Here is an 18,958-nt window from a genome sequence, read left to right as displayed (position 1 = left end):
TCTGGCCTCAGTTCCCCCATCAGGAGCACGAGGGGCTGCCCCCCTGCATGGATGAGCGTAGGAGCTTCTCTCCATTCCTCAGACGTCAGGACTTTGCCCAGGATGTTGTTGCTAGGTACCATCGGTCGATTTTCAACCCACAGTGACCCCAGGTGACAGAGCAGAACTGCCCCGTAAGGTTTCCCAGGCTGTAATCTCCAGGTCTTCCTCCCTGGGAGCCACTGCCAGCCTTTCCATTAGCAGCTCAGCGCTTAACCATTTCGCCACCAGGGTTCCCTTGCATGTAGTAGGAGCACCACAAGCACAAATGCAGAGACCGTGGCTCCCTGTGGAATAGGGGCTGTACTGGGTGTCCCCGTATACTTAACGGGGGAGCGGGCAGGTGTTAGCCATACCTGTCTGACTAGCCCTGAATCTAAATGTTCACAAGGCCCACGCCTGGTGCCTGTGCTACCTGTTGGCTTATTCACACCTGGAAGGTGTCTGCGCTTGATGTGGTCTCTCTGATGTTCCTGCTCTGAAATCTAAATCTTTGCTGCAACCACGAGGAGCCCCGTGCCTGCCTCTGGGCCCCGCCCCACCCTGCTGTTCCACGGGGGTCCCGTCGCCTCCCCTCTGCTCCGGGTTCCTCCCAATGTTAGGTTGCCGTATCCATTCAGAGAGCTCTGTGGAATGTTGTACCTCTGAAAAGTAACAGCCCCCAGTGAGCGGCCCCCATGGATCCCAGGCCTCCCAGCTGCTGCTCCCACCTCTTGGGGATTTATGGGTCACGAACCACCTTGAGTGCAATCCCCTGTCTCGGTGCCAATTGGCCCCCAAAGTGCTTTACAACCTGCTTGTAGCCGAGAAAAGGAGCAGCCCCCAGGGGGGCCCCTAGATCCCGGCGGCCCCACCATTTGGTACCGAGAGTCTGGGCAGGCAGGGAAGCCGATCCAGCCACCTGGAGACCTCCAGCCTGGCCTCAGTGGTCATCTTTGGTGGTCATCGGCATCCTGTGTCCTGCGTGGTGTCCTTTCCTGGGGGGGGGGGGTGCGGGGAGGGCGGTGGAGAGAAGTAACATCCAGCCATTCCTAAAATGAAGTCTCCAAGACGCAGGCATTTGGGGTCTCGTGGGGTCAGGGAGAGCCAACCCCACGTTTCCACAAGAGGAATTTTCCCGTGCTTTGGGCTCTTTTGGTGTGAAAAGGGACACAAAAAGTGACTTTTCAAAATCGTTGTGAGGATTTGATTAGGTGACAGGTGTTCAGCGCCTGGCACATAACAAATACTCAAAAAAAGTTAAGATTTTATTAACATGAAAGTGGACATTACCGAGCTCTACCTTCCAGAGATAGGGGTCTCTGGGTGGTACAGTTGGTCAACATGCTCGGCTGCTAAGCAAAAGGTTGGAGGTTCAAGTTCACCCAGAGGCACCTCGGAAGAAAGGCCTGGTAATCTACTTCCAGAAAATCAGCCACTGAAAACCCTGTGGAGCGCGGTTCTGCTCTGACACGCGTGGGGTCGCCAGGAGTCGGAGTCACCTGGACAGCACCGGTCCTCGTGGGGTCGCCAGGGGTCGGAGTCACCTGGACAGCACCGGTCCTTTCCTTCCAGAAGCAAGCAGCGCTACGACCTGGGGGTCTCTCCTGGCAGATGGTTTCCTTCCTTGACCGTGGAAAACAACAACATTCTGAAAAAGTGCATACGAGACATAGTCCAGTTTCACAAATATTTTAAAGCAAACACCCACAGAGCCCAGAGCCAGGCCAGAGACGGACCTGGTCCCACCCAGAAGCACTCTCACCCCCTCCCTACTCAGCCGTCCTCTTAACCTGAGGAAACCAGCGTCCTGACTTTGGCGATAGTCCATAATCGATGGTCCTTCCCTTGCTTTTCTTCGTAGTTTTACTACTGAGTCACACCTCGCTCTACAGTGTCCTTGAGTCTTCTCTGTGTCTTGCCTTTCCCCTCTTTGCAATATTTGTGAGATTTGTTTGTGTTGATGAGTCAACTTGTAGTTCATCTACTTTTCTTAGCTGTAAAAATGGTGTGGGTGCAGTGCCTGACCTCCTCTAAGTTCACAAGGGGAAGGAGAATCAAGATCAACAGCACAAGGCTGATTCCTATGAGGCAGGGGTCAGACATGCCTCCTCTCTCCGCCATCTTTACCGACTCTGACACCAGCCGTCCCTCCCATGGCACTCTCTACTTCTCTGCTGGGTTCGAAAATTCATTGCAATGGCCACACAGAACTCACAGAGCAGACTCACAATTATAGGGTTTATTAGGGAAGTTACAGATACAATTCAGGGTCAGGAACGCTCAGGATACAGCTCTTCCATCAGGACAGCCTCTTCCCAGCTGTGCTCACAGGCACACCTCTCTGGCCCTAAGACCAAGGAACATGCTTATCTCCTCAGAGTGCTGTTTTGATTGGGACTGGCCATTTAAATACTGGCTCCCTAAAATGGGGGAAGATAAAGGCATGAAGTAGCTGGCTTACATGCTTTCATGATTATGTTTATCTTAAATGAAGGGGACAAGGGAGGATCTCCACTGAATAAATCCCTCTTTTCCTGTTTTTTTGTTGGGTCTGGGGAGGAGAGAGGGTGGGAGTGTGATAATAAAGTCATTGTGGCCCACCAAGGATATTGGCCAGTTTTGCCATCCTGCTAGGCTTAAAACAGAGCCAGTCCCAGAGCAGAGAGAGAATCCCACCAGCACCAAGGCAGAACAGCCAGGAGTGGAGAATGTGTCCCTTGGACCTGGGATCCCTGCACCGAGAAGACAGAGAGAGAGAGAGGGTGAGAAGCAGTGGCAGAGAAACAAGGGCAGGAGACAGCGTGGTGGGCTTCCTGGCCCGCAGAGTGAGAGAGCTGAGTGCCTTTGGACCAAGGCTTTCTGGTGGAGCGGGGTGCCCCTGGGTACTTATCGGCAGAGCTAAAAGAGCTTTGTAACACTTGCCTGAGCAGGGCAGAGGCCCAGGGCCAGGGGGAGGCCTGCCTGTGAGCACGGCTGGGAAGAGGCTGTCCTGATGGAAGCACTGTATCCTGAATTGTAACCTGTTACTTCCTTAATACATCCCATAACAATGAGTATGGTCTGTGAGTTCTGTGCGGCCATTGCAACAAATTACAGAACCCAGCAGAGAAGTAGAGAGCGCCGTGGGAGGGATGGTTGGTGTCAGAATCCGTAAAGATGGCAGAGAGAGGAGGCATGTCTGATCTCTGCCTCATAGGACTCAGCCTTGGACTGTTGATCTTGATTCTCCTTCCCCCTTGTGAAGTTGGAGCAGGTCAGATGCTACCCCCATTTTTATGTTGGCTGCATAGTCGTCTATGTTCACAAGGCCCAGTGCCACCTGTTGGATGGTTAACCTGTGGCAGGTGTACGTGCTTGATGTAACCTTTCTGCTGAACGTATGAACGGACCACAGGTTGTTTGTCCATTCCCCTATGGAGAGACCTTTGGCCTGTTTCTGCCTTGGGCTACAGGAGCACGGCTGTTCTTGTCTCTCGTCAGTCTCGTCTCTTGGTGCACGGGTGTCTGCGTGGAATGTCACATACCTGGTAGGAAAGCCACTGGGCTGTGCAGCACACAGAACTCCAAGCTTACCAAATGGTGCCAAACATTTTAAAGCAGACTTTTTGCTCTGCATGTGTGTATACCAAAAAAACCAAACCCGGGTGATTGAGTAGGTTCCAACTCGTAATGACCCTATTGGACAGGGTAGAGCTGCCCCATAGGGTTTCCAAGGAGCAGCTCGTGTGTCCACACTGCCGAGCTTTTGGTTAGCAGGCAGGCTCTTAACCACTGTGCCACCAAACAAAACAAAACAAAACCCACTGCCGTCAAGTCGATTCCGACTCATAGCGACCCTGTAGGACAGAGTAGAACTGCCCCATAGAGTTTCCAAGGACAGCCTGGTGGATTTGAACCGTCAACCTTTTGGTTAGCGGCTGTAGCACTTAACCACTATGCCACCAGGGTTTCCACTTTAAAAAGGCCTATACCTATATGCAGACCTTTTTATATTTGTATATGTATAGGTCTTCCCTTAAAGCAGGGATGAGTCCAAAACGTTGTAAAACAAAAAGGCTTCCTTATCAATGCTTGTGTGTGGATAGAACATTCCAGAAAGGACTATTGTCATTAGCGGTCGTCTAGTCAGCCCCTGACTTATGGTGACCTCATGCACAATGGAACAAGACACTGCCCAGTCCTGTGCCATCCTCATGACCAGCTACGGATTGGACCATTGCGATCCACAGGGTTTTCATTGGCTCGTTTTCAGAAGTAGATCGCCCAGACCTTTCTTCCTGGCCTGTCTTAGTCTGGAAGCCCCGCTGAAACCAGTTCAGCAGCCTGGCAACATTCAAGCCTCCACTCACAGACGGGTCGTGGCTGCACATGAGATGCGTTGGCTGGGACTCGAACCCACAGCTCCCCCAGGGAAGGGGAGGATTCTACCACTGGATAACCTCTGCTCTCTCCCCAGAAAGGACACACATACACAAGAAGTCCGTTAGAATAGGATTACTGAGAATCGGGGGGGGCTATTTTTAGGTTTCATTTTCTTCTTTCTCTATTGTTTAAACACGTTACGATGGGCGTGTTTGTTTTATAATCTGAACGGGCTCTTCCAACCAACAACGTTCTGAGCCTGGTTTCTCAAATGCTGCAGACCTCTGTCCATATCAGTAAATGCACCTGCTACTGACAGGCCAGGACTCCCATGGCTTGGCTATGTAACTGTCCCCCCGGGTTGGACATTGAGGCTGGTCTCAGTTTTCACTATGATCATAAGTAGAACAGATTTCCCCATTTATACATTTTTACACACTCATGTGATCTCCGTCCCCCTTTCAACTGCTCTTGTTTTTTTTCTTTAATCATTATAAAATAGTAATGGTCTTCAGAGAAATTTTGGATATTAAAAAAAAAGTAAAGAGAAGAAATGCAGAGCCTACAGCTAGTCCACCACCCAAACCTGTGCTGTTGCTGTTGGGGACATTTCCCAGTGGTACCTCTAGGGAGTATAGGGGTGCGGACACAACCAGGTGACACTGTCAGAGAGGAGACACCAAAATGACTGTCCATGAAATTTTTGTGTGGAGTTTTGGCAGAAATTTATTATTTTTTTAATAGAAATATCCCTGTAGTTATTCATAACAACAAAAACATTTTTTGTAAGCCCAGCTTACATGTATCAATATACCTACAAGGCTGAAACTCTATGCTAATTGACTTTTTGAACCTTCTAAAGCGCTCCAGTCAGAGCTGTCGTTATTACCCGATTACAGTGACACTTGGAATCACGTGGCGTCGTTTGCCTGCGCAGCAAGCACGCACAGTTGTTTTCATTGCAGCAGGTGTTTATATAGTCTCTAATTTTGTCCCATTTTCTGGTGTTTTAGCGACAATATTGTGCTAATTAGTATTTGTGAACCTATAGCAATAACTTTTTTGAGAGTGAGGTAGTCATTACGATTTATAAGTCACTGTAGTGGTTAAGTGCTACGGCTGCTAACCAAGAGGTCAGCAGTTCGAATCCGCCAGGTGCTCCTTGGAAACTCTATGGGGCAGTTCTACTCTGTTCTATAGGGTCGCTATGAGTCGGATTCGACTCGACGGCAGTGGGTTTGGTTTTTTTTTTTCAGTACAGGAATCACCACTAAGGATTCTGCATGGTCCAGCACGGGAGGAGGTCCACGGGCGGGGGGGGGGGGTGACACCATGAGTTACCACACTGGGTGACACCAACCCTAGTGATGCCACAGGCATTTCTTTTCAGTTCCCTTCCCCCCATACGCTGGGCCTGTGTTTTGTGCTGGGCTGGACGCCACCTGTTATGGGTGGAATTGTGTCCCCCCAAAAAAATTATGTTGAAGTCCTAACCCCTGTACTTGTGAATATGATCCCATTTGGAAAGAAGGGCTTTCTTTGTTATGGTGATGAAGTCATACCAGAGGAGGGGGGGTCCTAAACCTAATCCCTTCTGAGCACGCCTTATACAAAGAGCAGAAGAGATGCTGTGGCACACACATGAGGTAAGACAGAGGTCATGTGAAGATATATCTTGGAGCCACCAAGGAATGCCAAGAAGCCCTCAGGGCTACTGACCAGAACCGACACCCTGATTCTGACTTCTAGCCTCCTGAACTTCAAGTCACTACCCTGTACACACTCCTCAGCACACAGGATCTGCTGGTTAAGGCCACCTGGGGCCCCTTGGCTGCTCAGAATCCAAGCACAGAGATGGACTGGGAAAACAATCATAACAACAGTATCTTACTCCGTTCCTCCCCATTAAAGATAAGCAGGTAGTCTGGGGTCTTAAAAGCTTGAGAGTGGTCTTAAAAGCTTGAGAGGTGCAACAATTGGTTTCCATTCACTGGGAGCCCCAGAGGAAGGGCAGTTAGAAATACATGTCCAATTGCCTCCATGAACAGCTCCCTCCGTTGCCATGAGACCACAAGAACTGATGGTGCCTCACTAATATTACTGAAAGTTTAAGTCAAGGGCTCTACAGCGAAATCATAATCAAATGGGGGGGAAATGAGGAACAGAATTTCAAATTCTCCTGAAATCTAGACTTTCTGAAGCTATTGAGGTCTGATGACCCTGTAAAACGATTATCCTGAGGAAATCTTTAAACTTTGATCCGAAACTATCCCCTAAGTCATCTTTGAAACAAAGAATATTCAGCCTAATTAGAAAAGAATGCCTGTATTGAACGTGATACTCTTTTAAAGAATTATCTACATGTGATCAAATTGACAACAGCAACTCGAAAGGATAGATGAGAAACTGGGGAGGGTTGTGAGTTTGTGCTGAGGATGGTGAAATAGTTTGGGAAAGTTGTTGAGAAATGTGTCACAACTTGAAGAAAGTAACCAATGTCACCGAATTGTGCATATTAAAATTGTCGAAGTGGTGTATGTTTCGTTGTTCATATTTTCAGTAAAAACTAATTAATTTTTTTTTTAAAGGTAGGCCAGCTGCACTACCAGGGCTCTGTAAAGATGACAGCCTTGGAAACTCTATGGGGCAGTTCTACTCTGTCCTATAGGGTCACTACGGGTTGGAATCCACTCAACAGCAATGGATTTTTTTTTTTTTTTGGTTTTCTCCAGCACAGTGCCTTCACACATTGCAAAAAAAAAAAGAAAAGAAAAGAAATCAAACCCATTGCTGTGTGAGTTGATTCCGACTCATAGCAACCCTATAGGACTGGGTAGAACTGCCCCATAGGGTTTCCAAGGAGTGGCTGGTGGATTCAAACTGCCGGCCCTTTGGTTAGCAGGTAACCACTGTGCCACCAGGGCTCCATAAGGCATTGCAAGTGCTCAGTAAGTAGTTGTGGCATGAGCGAAGTCCGGGTGGGGTAGTGTGGGCAGGAAGTAGGAGAAAGGGGGACTTTGCTGAGCTCCAGGCTAGACCAGCAGTCCCGGGGAACTGTGGGCAGATGGCTCTTACTCCCTACCTGCCCTTGGATCCCTCACCTGTGGGAGAGGGAGACACCTAGGTGAGGGCACAGGCTTATGGGTGTCGTCAGAGAGGTGAAGACTTGCATCTCTTCCTTAAGCCATGGAAGCCCTATGCGGCAGTTTTACTCTGTCCTATAGGGTCCCTATGAGTTGGAATTGACTCGATGACAATGGATTTGGGTTTTTTGCTGTTATTGTTTTGGTAATCTTTACAGAACCAGACTGTCACATCTTTCTCCCGTGAGCAGCTGGTGGATTCAAACCGCCAACCTATCGGTTAGCAGCCAAGTGCTTAACTGTGCACCAGTGGTATCTGGGTAGACAGGGTCCCCCATCCTTGCAAGGTGGCAGTCAGGTATGAGGGCCTCACAACAAGGAAATAAACACCAAGTGAACAAGCCCTGTTATGTTGGGTTGTCATTCTCTGTCTCCTCTTGGTGGAGTCCCCAGTTATCTGGGCAGGGCCGCCATGCAGCATCTCTGCAGGGTCTGTGGAGTTGTGCAGTGCACAGCCTGTGTCACTGTGCATGGTGGTCTTGTACTAGGGGCCTGAACTGCCCTGGCTCCCAGGTTTCACAGACACCGTGAGGCTGAAACTAAGCTCCTGAGCCTAGGTCTCCTTCGGGCCCACCCTCCGGAGGTATCTGCACCGTGAAGGAAGCCCTTAGGGAAGACAGTGCTTAACCCTCTAACCCTCTGGTGGCCTCTGGGTTGTTGGGACACACAGTACCTCCCACTCTGTGTCAGCGGGTAGTGGTGGCTCAGTGGGAGAATGCTCGCCTTCCATGTGGGAGACCCGGGTTTGATTCCCAGCCAGTGCTCCTCACACACAGCCACCACCCATCTGTCAGCGGGGGCTTGCGTGCTGTTACGATACGGAATAGGCTTCAGCAGAGCTTCCAGACTAAGAAAGACTAGGAAGAAAAGCCTGGCAACCTAGTTCCTAAAATGGAAACCCTGTGGGTCACAACAGCCTGATCTGTAACTGATCATGGGGCTGGTGCAGGACCGGGCAGCTGTGCATACAGTCATGCACGGGGTTTCCATGCTTCAGGGCTGACTTGACGGCAGATCACAACAGCGACACCACTACATGCCAAGCTTGGTGCTGGGTGTTTGCTTGCATCATTTCATTTAACTCTTCAGAGCGGCCATGTCGTAGATGAGGAAACTGAAGTTCAGAGTGGCCCCATGGCAACACAGAGCAGGTAAGTAGCAGACCCAGGAGCACGCCCAGTTCTGTCGGCCACTGAGTAGGCCAGCTCCTGAACTGTAGAAGGGGGTCCCCTCCCTCCCCCACTTGGCTGAACCACAGGTGGCAGCCCCCAATTTGTTCCCTCCCCATTAACAGCCAGGACCTCTGAACCATATTGAGCGTCAAGGAATTAGAGCAGAGATATGCCACCTTTTGGGAGCTGTCACCCCTATTCTTATTTAATTCCGCCCCGCCTCCCCGGGGCCCTCCAAGTGTCAGCTGGCAAACAGCTGTCCTGTAAATCAAAGTGCTTGCGGGCTGGCGGGGTTTGACAGGCCTCCGAGAATTTCACGGAGCCCTTTGGAGAAGGCACCACCAGGAGCTGTGAAAGCATTTGAAAAAGTTGAAAGCCTCCTTTGCAAGCACAGAGCGGTAGTGGGTGAGCGGGCAGTGCAGTGAGGTCACCACCCTTGGGTGCCCGAGAGGGTGGCAGATTCCATCGCAAGAGGGCATCTTCGCTGACCCTCGAAGGAAAACACTGGGAAGGTTCTGGCTGGCGAGCCTGAATAGAGGCCATTGCCCGGGAGCCCCGGGGGATTTGTTTGGGAGGAAGGTGACATTTAGGGACGTGTATAAGATGTCCTTGTCTGCACACCTTTGAACACTGAAGCTGCACCGACATCCCCCAAGTGGCCACTCGATGTTGACGTGGTGTTTCAGTCACTGACTGGAGCCGTTCAACCAGCCCACTGGACACCTTTGTCTGTTGGCTCCAAGTTACCTTTTCAAAAATATCGTTCACTGAGCTAATAGCTTTTGTGTTGTGATTAGAGAAGTGACCCATTTCCAGCACAGAAAATGCAGGGAAAAGCTTTTGTTGTTGTCGTTGTTAGCTGCTGTTGAGTCGGCTCTGGCTCCTGGCAACCCATGCACAACAGAACAAAACGCTGCCCGGTCCCGCACCGTCTTCACAATCGCTGGCGCGCTCGAGTCCTTGTTGCAGCCACCGTGTACTCTGAGTGCCTTCCGACCTGGGGGCTCATCTTCCAGTACCGTACTGGACAGTGTCCCGTTGTCATCTGTAGGGTTTTCATTGGCTGATTTTCGGAAGTCGATCGCCAGACCTTTTCTCCTAGCCTGTCTTAGTCCAGAAGTTCTGCTGAAACCTGTCCACCGTGGGTGACCCTGCTGGTACTGAAAATTCTGGTCGCGTGGGTTCCGGCAGCACAACAGCACGCAAGGAGGAAAGGGCAGAGGCGTGTGAAAATAGGAAATGAAAGGGACAAATTCTCTTAGTGGTTTTTTCCAAATGTATTTCTACACAGGTTTGGTTCTATTTCTGCCTTTATAAAATCAGAATTGTACAGTATATTTAATTGTGCCTCCTGTTTTTTCCATTTAGCCTTACATTGTGACAGTTTTAGTCGAGGGTGTGGTGGGTTGGGTGCACTCCTACTTATTTAACCAGCTCCCTACTGTTGAACATTTTAGCTTTTTCCAATCTGTTTGCTACTCCAAACCAGGGGTCTTGGACTTCAGCCCAGGGGCCAAATCCAGCCCACTGCCTGTTTTTGCACAGTCCACAAGCTATGAATATGTCTTACATTTTTTTCTCTGCCTCAGTTTGCACAGTTTTGGTTTTATTTCTTTTTTTTATTGTACTTTAGATGAAGGTTTATAGAGCAAACAAATTTCTCGTTAAACAATTAGTCCACGTATTGTTTTGTGACATTGGTTGCCAACCCCACGACATGTCAACACTCTCCATTCTCAACCTTGGGTTCCCTATAACCAGCTTTCAGGTCCCCCTCCTGCCTTTTCATCCTCAGCCCTGGGCTGTTGCGCCCCTTTAGTCTCGTTTTGTTTTATGGGCCTGTCTAATCTTTGGCTGAAGAGTGAGTCTCAGGAGTGACTTCATTACTGAGCTGTAAGGGTGTGCGGGGGCCATATCTCAGGATTTCTCCAGTCTCTGTCAGACAGTAAGTCTGGTCTTTTTTTGTGTGTGTGTGACTTAGAATTTTGTTCTACATTTTTCTCCAGCTCTGTCCGGGACCCTCTATTGTGGTCCTTGTCAGAGCAGTCGGTGGTGATACCTGGGCACCATGTAGTTGTGCTGGACTCAGTCTGGTGGAGGCTGTGGTAGATATAGCCCACTAGTCCTTTGGACTAATCTTTCCCTTGTGTCTCTGGTATTTTTCATTCTCCCTTGCTCTAGACCAGGTGAGACCAGTGGAGTATCTTAGATGGTCCCAGATGCTACTCAGGAAAGCAGAATGTAGAACATTTTCTTTATAAACTGTGTTATGCCAATTGAGCTAGATGTTCCCCAAGACCATGGTCCCCACAGCCCTCAGCCCAGCAATAAGGTCCCTCAGGGAGTTTGGGTGTGTCTAAGGAGCTTCCATGACCTTCCCTTGGACAAGTTGTGCTGGCTTCCCCAGTATCATGTACTGTCTTATCCTTCATCAAAGTTTCCACTTATCTATTGTCTATTAAGTGTTTTTCCATCCCTGCCCCTCACTTCCCTCATAACCATCAAAGATTGTTTCTTTTCATATGTAAACCTTTTCATGAGTTTTATGAGTGGTCTTATACAATATTTGTCCTTTTATGATTGACTTATCTCACTCAGCATAATGCCTTCCAGCTTCATCCATGTTATGAGGTGCTTCACAGATACATCATTGTTCTTTATTGTTGAGTAATATTCCATTGTGTGTGAACCATAGCTTGTTTATCCATTCAACTGTTGATGGGCATCTAGGTTGTTTCCATCTTTTTGCTGTTGTGAAAAATGCTGCAGTGAACATGGGTGTGGTTATGTCTATTTTTGTGACGACTCTTATTTCTCTAGGGTATGTTCCTAGGAGTGGGATTGCTGGATCATGTAGTATTCCTATTTCTAGCTTTTTGAGGAAGTGCCATATCGTTTTTCAAAATGGTTGTACCATTTTGAATTCCTACCAGTTGGGATCTCCCCTCAGCCTCTCCAACATTTGTTATTTCCTGTTTTATTGATTCGTGCCAGTAACGCCGGTGTGACGTGAGATGGTATCTCATTGATTTTGATTTGCATTTCTCCGATGGCTAGCGATTGTGAGCACTTCCTCGTGTCTGCTGGCCGCTCGAATGTCTTCTTTGCTGAAGTGTCTGTTCATTTCCTTTGCACATTTTGTAATTGAATTCTTTGTCTTTTTGTTGTAGAGGTGTTAGATTTTCCTGCAGATTGTAGAGAGTAGACCTTCGTCAGATTTGTCATAGCCAAATTTTTTTTTTCCCAGTCTGTAGGTTCTCTTTTTACTCTTTTGGTGAAGTCTTTTGATGAGCACAAGTGCTTAATTTTTAGAAGATCCCAGTTATCTAGCTTATCCTCTGGAGGTTGCATGTTTTTGGTTGTGGTTTGTCTCCTGTTAATGCCATGTATTAGGGCCTCTAGCGTTGATCGTATTTTTTCTTCTACAAACTTCATAGTTTTTGGCTTAATATGTATGTCTCTGATCCATTTTGAATTAGATTTTGTATATGGTGAGCGATATGGGTCCTGTTTCATTTTTTTGCAGATGAAAATCCAGTTTTTGCGGTACCATTTGTTAAAAAGACTGTCTTTTCCCCGTTTGACGGACTTTGGGTCTTTGTCGAAGATCAGGTGACTGTAGGTGGATAGATTTACATCTGGGTTCACAAATTCTGTTCCCTTGGTCAATGTACCTGTTGTTGTACCAGTACCAGGCTGTTTTGACTACCGTAGCTCTACAGTAGGTTCTGAGGCCAGGTGGTGCGAGTCCTCCTACTTTATTCTTCTACTTCAGTAGCGCTTTATTTATCTGGGGCTTCTTCCCTTTCCATATAAACTTAATGATAAGTTTTTCCATCTCTTTAAAGAATGCTTTCGGTATTTGGATTTTTTTTTTTTTTTTTTTGGTATTTGGATCAGGATTGCATTGTATTTGTAGATTGCTTTGGGCAGAATTGTCATTTTCACAATGTTGAGTCTACCTATCCATGAGCACAGTATGTTTTTCAATTCATGTGGGAGTGTTTCTTACATTTTTTTAATGGTTGGGGAAAAAAATCAAAAGAATAATATTTTGCGGCACATGAAAATTATATGAAATGCGCTTTCAGTGTTCATGAATAAAGGTTTATTGGCACACAGCCTTGGCCACTTGTTCCCATGTTGCCTATGACCGTTTTCATGCTTCCACTGCAAAGTCGAGTAGTTGTGACAGGGACAGTAGGCCCATGAAGCTGAAGCTATTTGCTATCTGGACATCCCTAAGTGATGCCAATGGTTAAGTGCTGAACTGCTAACCAAAGGACTGGAGGTTCAAGTCGGCCTAGAGGTGCCTCAGAAGAAAGCCCGGGCAATGTGCTTCAAAAAAACTAGCCACTGAAAATCCTATAGAGCACAGTTTTACTCTGACACACCTGGGGTGGCCAAGAGTCGGCGTCAACTTGGCTGCAATTGTTTTTTTTTTTTTCCTTTTGCAGAAAAAGTTTGCCAACCTCTACTCTAAACTCCACTGAATGTCTTTGCACATTTCCCTAAGGAATTTCTCGATGTTACGCTCTCAGAAGGAGATTTACCACGGTGAACAGTGTGAGGTCCGTTTATTTGTTGGATCTTACCATGAGCAGACTAGCCCAGGTCCTGTGCCAGAGGCTGGGATGCAGCCAGGAGCCCCCGAGGCTGGGCCCTGCTCTCCTTGTCCCGAGAAAGCAGGCAGGCACAGGTTGGCGAGGTTCACGGGCATCAAGCAGGGCTTCCTGGGCCCGGCCAAGAACTCTGGACTCGTCTTAAGGAGACTGCAGCTTCCCAGGAAATTGGGACCAGCATGAATATCGGAGGAGCCGTGGGGGGGTGGGGTGGGGGCAGGGGGCTGGGCTGGCCGGGTGGCATTTCTGAGCTGTTGCTCTCACCAAACCCTGCCCAGAGGCATTTGTTCCTGATGCACCCCCAGCGGCCCTCCCTCGGGGAGGGCGCTCCCACACCTGGGTACCTCTACCTGGCAGGACTTCTCTCAGCCTTTGTTGATTTGAGAGTTGAAAAGGAAAGCCCCTCCCCTTGATCTGCATGTCTTTGGTTACCTCTGTGCTCAAACATTCTGATGCTTATTGGCCATTTGTGTTTCTGCTCCTGCCAAAGTCTCCTCCGACTTTCCAGGTGAACTGGGGAAGGAGGAAAGTTTGTGCAAATTGGGGGCTGCAGAAAGGAAGTCAGAGGCCCCTCAGCCTGGTTCCTGGCTGTCTGTCCTGTTGAAGAAACACTGTGGGGATTCCTGGTTTTCACATAGACGCACCTTCTCTGATTTCACGGGAGGAGGGAGGAGACACACAGAATAAACAAGCACAACCTTCCCTCCCCAGGCCGCACCTGCCGTAGGGAAGTCAAGTTCCAAACATGGGTAGTTTCCCCTTATGGGCAGGTGACAGTGGTGTGTTGGGGCCTTGGGGTGGAGGGGGCTGGAGGCAGCTTTGTAAGCCTGCTCAGCTGGTGGGGACCAGGCTGACAAATCCCCTCAGGCCCCAGGGGTGCCTGGACAGTAGCATCTCAATAAACCACTCCAGAAAGCACCTTGGGCTCTCTGCTGGGCAACCGCTTTGTACCCTTGTGTGTCCAGCCACCTACAGGCTGCCGCTGCCATGAGGACCCCTGTCCCCTCAGTCTTTGCTTTAAGATGTTCCGGGGCCAGCCTGCCCATTATCCCTCTCTTGGGCAAAGAGGGAATTACCTTATTTTGAGGGTCAGCGTGCTGTTTGGAAGGAGCCCTGGTAATGCAGTGATTAAGCACTCAGCTGCTAACCAAAAAATCAGAGGTTTGAACTCAGCAGCCAGTCCACGGGAGAAAGATGTGGTAGTCTGCTTCTGTAAAGATTACGGCCTTGGAGACCCTATGGGACAGTTCTACTCTGTCCTATAGGATGGCTATGAGTCAGAATTGACTTGATAGCAATTGGTTTGGGGTGTTTTGGGGGCACTTTTATATGGAACAAGCATTGGCTTGTCGAGTGTGTAGTGGGTTGTGTCTGCCCGGAACCTCTCGCTGTGAATTTATTTGGAGAAAGAACCTTCGTACATGTGATTACGGTTAGGGTTTCATCATCTTGGGTTAAGATGGGCTCAAAACTCCAATGATAAGTGCCCTTATTAGAGAAGAACAAGGGACAGGACACACACAGATGGAAGGCGGCCGTGTGGGGACAATGGCAGAGCTCGGAGTGCTGTTATCTATGAGCCAAGGAGCACCTGGGGCTGCTGGCAGCCACCAGAAGCTGGGGGAAAGGCAGGGGACAGCTCCTCCTTCAGAGCCTCCAGAAGGAACCAACCCTGCCAGCACCTTGATTTTGGACTTCTGGCCTCCAGAACCGCCAGAGAATACATTTCTGTTGTTTGGAGCCACCCAGTTTGTGGCACTTTGTTACAGCAGCAGCAAGAACCTCATACAGAGTTGGAGAACTCTATGTTCAAATCCCAACCCTGCCACTTACTGGCTGTGTGGCTTTGGGCAATAATACTGCCCCTCACCCCTGTGGGGAAAGTGTTTAAGGACTGGAGATCACACAGTAAAATCTGGCACACAGTATGAAAAAAAGAAAAAAAAAAAAAGTCGCCGTTGAATCGATTCCAACTCATGGTGACCCCACGTGTGTCAGAGTAGAACTGTTCCATAGGGTTTTCTTGGCTGTGATCTTTTCGGAAGCAGATCGCCAGGTCTTCCTTCCATGGTGCCGCTGGGTTTGTTCAAACTGCCAACCTTTTGGTAAGTGGTCTAGCACAGAGAGGCCCGATAAATGTCCATAGCTGCTCTTGCAGACACTGACCCTGGGGGCCATGATGATTCAGAGCTAAGGGGGACCAAATGCAAATGTCACTTTGCTGCCGGGCAGAAAACATCCCTGTGCAAACATCAGGAGGCAGGTCAGGGGGACGCATGGTGGGTGGTGGTCCCTGGGGGTCTCCAGGGCTGGTATCCAGCTGCCAGCCACCACCGACGGCAGGCACCAGCGCCAGAGGGGAGTGAGGCCAGCAGGCAGAAGAGGCGGAGAGCTTGGCCACGCCTCGCCAGGGATGTTGCATCAACACATTTGGGCTCATTGACCTCAAGTTCAAGGAGACCAGAGATGTCTGACTCCAACTGTTTTGTGAGGAAACTTCTAGAAGGAACTCTTAAACACGGAAATCGTGGGAATCAGACCCTGGGGAGGAAGCTCTGCGGAGCACGCCAGGTTTTCTGCCCTGGTGCCGCTGGTCCCCATCGTTCTTGGCTCCCCCGGCCCGCGTCCAGGCAGGGGCGCCCCCGTCCCAGTAGCCGACACCATCGGGGGATGAGCCAGGCTGAGTTTCCAGGAGGCAGTGGTGGTTCAGCGGTAGGACCTGGGTTTGATTCCCAGTCAAGGCACCTCGAGCACAGCCACCGCCCGTCTGTCAGGGGAGGCTCCTCTGTTGCTAGGGTGCTGAACCGGTTTCAGAGGAGCTTCTAAATGAAGCCAAACTAGGAAGAAAAGCCCGGCGATCGAGTTCTAGGAAAGATTTACAGCCTTGGAAACCCTATGGAGCCGATCTGCTCTGTCCTATAGGGTTGCTATGAGTCAGAATTGACTCAATGGCAGTGGGTTTGGGTTTTTTAGTGGGTGCTGTGCGGAACACGCACTGGCTTGTGGAGCGTAGAGAGGGTTGTGGTGCAACTGTGAACTTATTTGGAGAAAGAACCTTCACTGATGTTCTGAAAACCAGCCAATGAAAACCCTGTGGATCGCACGGCCCGATCCACAGCCGATTGCGGGGATGGTGCAGGACCAGGCAGCGTCTCATTCTGTTGCGCACAGGGTGGCCATGAGTCCGGCTGACTCTACCGCCGTGAACAACCACCTCAGCAAGCAGAATTCCCAGTAAGATGAGGGCTGAGTGGAAATCCACATTCATCACCACCCTTGCTATTGGGTTGGAAGAGAATAAATGGGCTCTGCTGTACCGCGCCATCCCCCAGGGCGACGACGGTGCAGCATCGAGCCTGGCCATTCTCAGGAATTCATCTCAAGACCACCGAGCACCTGCTGAGCACGGGGCTGCATCCGTAGAGGGGAGCCGGGGGAAGCCAGGGGCTGGGGGAGCTGGGTGCTCACGGGGCATCGGGGACCTTGGGAAGGTTCCCGTGGGCTGGGCTGTGCAGTTTGGGGACCAGCCCTCCGCACACCGGTGCTTGGCCGTTAGGGTCCCTTTGAGCAGTATTGGGAACCTGGTAGGGGCTGCAGGCTTGCTCCACAGAAAGGTGCACTCCAGACTTGCACACAAGCTGGGGCCCAGAACTGCAGGGAATGTGAGCCCCAAAGTCTAATCGTTAGGCACAAAGTTAATGGTGGCTGCCCCACAGTCACATGGAGCTGGGTGTTAGGACTGGAAGTGTCCACAGAGATCAGGGGAAGGGTGAAGATGAGCAGGGAGAAGGGGAGGTGTAGTGGGGAGGAACGGCATGGAGTGGGGTGGGGAGAAGGGACACGGAGGGTTAGGCCAGGGAAGAGAGGGCAGCTTAGCAAGGGGGTCATCAAAGAGGCAGGGGCAGGGTGTAGGGGGCACTGGCTAGGGAAGCCTTCCCAGAACTGGGGTTTCCCGCAAGGCCAAGATGTTGGAGGAATGGACACAGATCTACAGACGAAGGTGTGGACTGCTTGGCTGTGAAGATGAGAGAGAGTGAGAGAGACAGTGACAGAGAAAGAGCTAGACCGATGGGGCTGAGGGCCGAGAGCAGACTGCAGGAGAGCAGGAGGGATGAAGTTCAGAGACCCCCTTGGAGGAGCCCCTCCCGACTTTGAAGAGAGATAGCACAGCAGGGGCTGAAGACCTCCACCCTCCTTGGCGGGCAAGGGGGGAGGGGGCGCTGGCAGACTCTCCTGTGCCTGTCTCCCCATCCATAGAAGGGGTTAACCTTGCCCAGGGCTGTGGTGAGGCTCAGAGCACAACTTGGGTCCTGCACTTTGCCTGCACGGGCCCTAGAGAGGCAGGAAGCAAGATGACAGACCCAAAGGCTGGCAGGCAGGCTGGCTGGCTGGGTGGATGGGGAGTCACCTAAGGCTGTTGGGTCTAGAGGCGGGGGAGAGGCATACCAGGGTGGAGGGAGGGGTGGCAACAGCCCCTTGGGGACAGGAGTCCCTGGTAGCACAGCCAAGGATATCTGTTGTGTCCCCAGCAGCCTGGATGAAGTTTTGGGAAGAAGCTTTTCTTTGTCATATCCTAGAGGTTTGGGTTGGGGCTGATGTGACAGCCCTCCTCTCAAGCCCAGCCCCAGAGAGTGTCCAATATCCCAGTCCCAGTCCCTCTAGGCCTCACCTCCCTGGGCCCTGGGAGCTCTGGCCACTTCCTGAGGCCTCTCACTCTCACGCACCGCCCCCCCACCGCTCCCACCAGCGCGACCTGGTCCCATTTCCTAGATGGGGAAGCTGGTGGGTGGTGGATGCGGTCCGGGGCACGCAGGAGCCTGGGGAGGAGTCTCTAGCCCCTTGATCTGTGGTGTGTGCGGCCAGAAACCCTAGCCGGAACCGTAAGCAGCATCTGTTTAAATGCCTCAAAACAGAAATATCTCTGGTCACCACCGATCCCCCAGAAAGGTAGGGCCAGAAGTCCCAGGAGGCTGGGGACACTGCTATCCTTCTGTCTTCCGCCCCATCTTCCTTTTCTCCTCTTTCACTTAACAAACATGAATGAAGCCCCCTCATGCAGAGCTATGCTGGGCCTGGGGGGATATGGCAGTGATCAAGACATCGACCCCCCAACCCTGGTACTCACAGACACCAGGCGGAGGCAAATACTAAACAGGTTATTGCACAAATAATTCGTTTATGACAATTCGAGCGTGTGCTGGGGCCTCCACTTACTCATCTGTAAAATGGAGCTAGGACCTTCTGAGTTATGTTGCAAAGGCCATAGATCACACTCATCGACACACTCACACATGGCACAGAGCAGACACATACATGTATGTGCATGCATACATAAGCACACGTGTGCACACACTGCATGCATGCACACAGTGCCACACGACAGAGCACACACTCACATAGATGTATATATACATGCATAAGCACACACGGGCACACACTCACTGGATGCATGCACACACACGCACTGTGCACACTCACATACTTACATGCACGCTCACACACACACGCACACACACAGCGGCGGACCTAGAGCAGGCTCTCAACCGGACACTGGCTGTCATCAGAAGTAAAACAGGCAGAATGCTCTGGAGCCTTGCGCCCAAACTGGACTCGGGCAAGAGCTGCTGGATCCCCGGAA

Source organism: Elephas maximus, chromosome 7 (genome assembly GCF_024166365.1).
Source record: "Elephas maximus indicus isolate mEleMax1 chromosome 7, mEleMax1 primary haplotype, whole genome shotgun sequence".
NCBI classification, from domain to species: domain Eukaryota; kingdom Metazoa; phylum Chordata; class Mammalia; order Proboscidea; family Elephantidae; genus Elephas; species Elephas maximus.
This window is presented reverse-complemented; position numbering follows the sequence as displayed.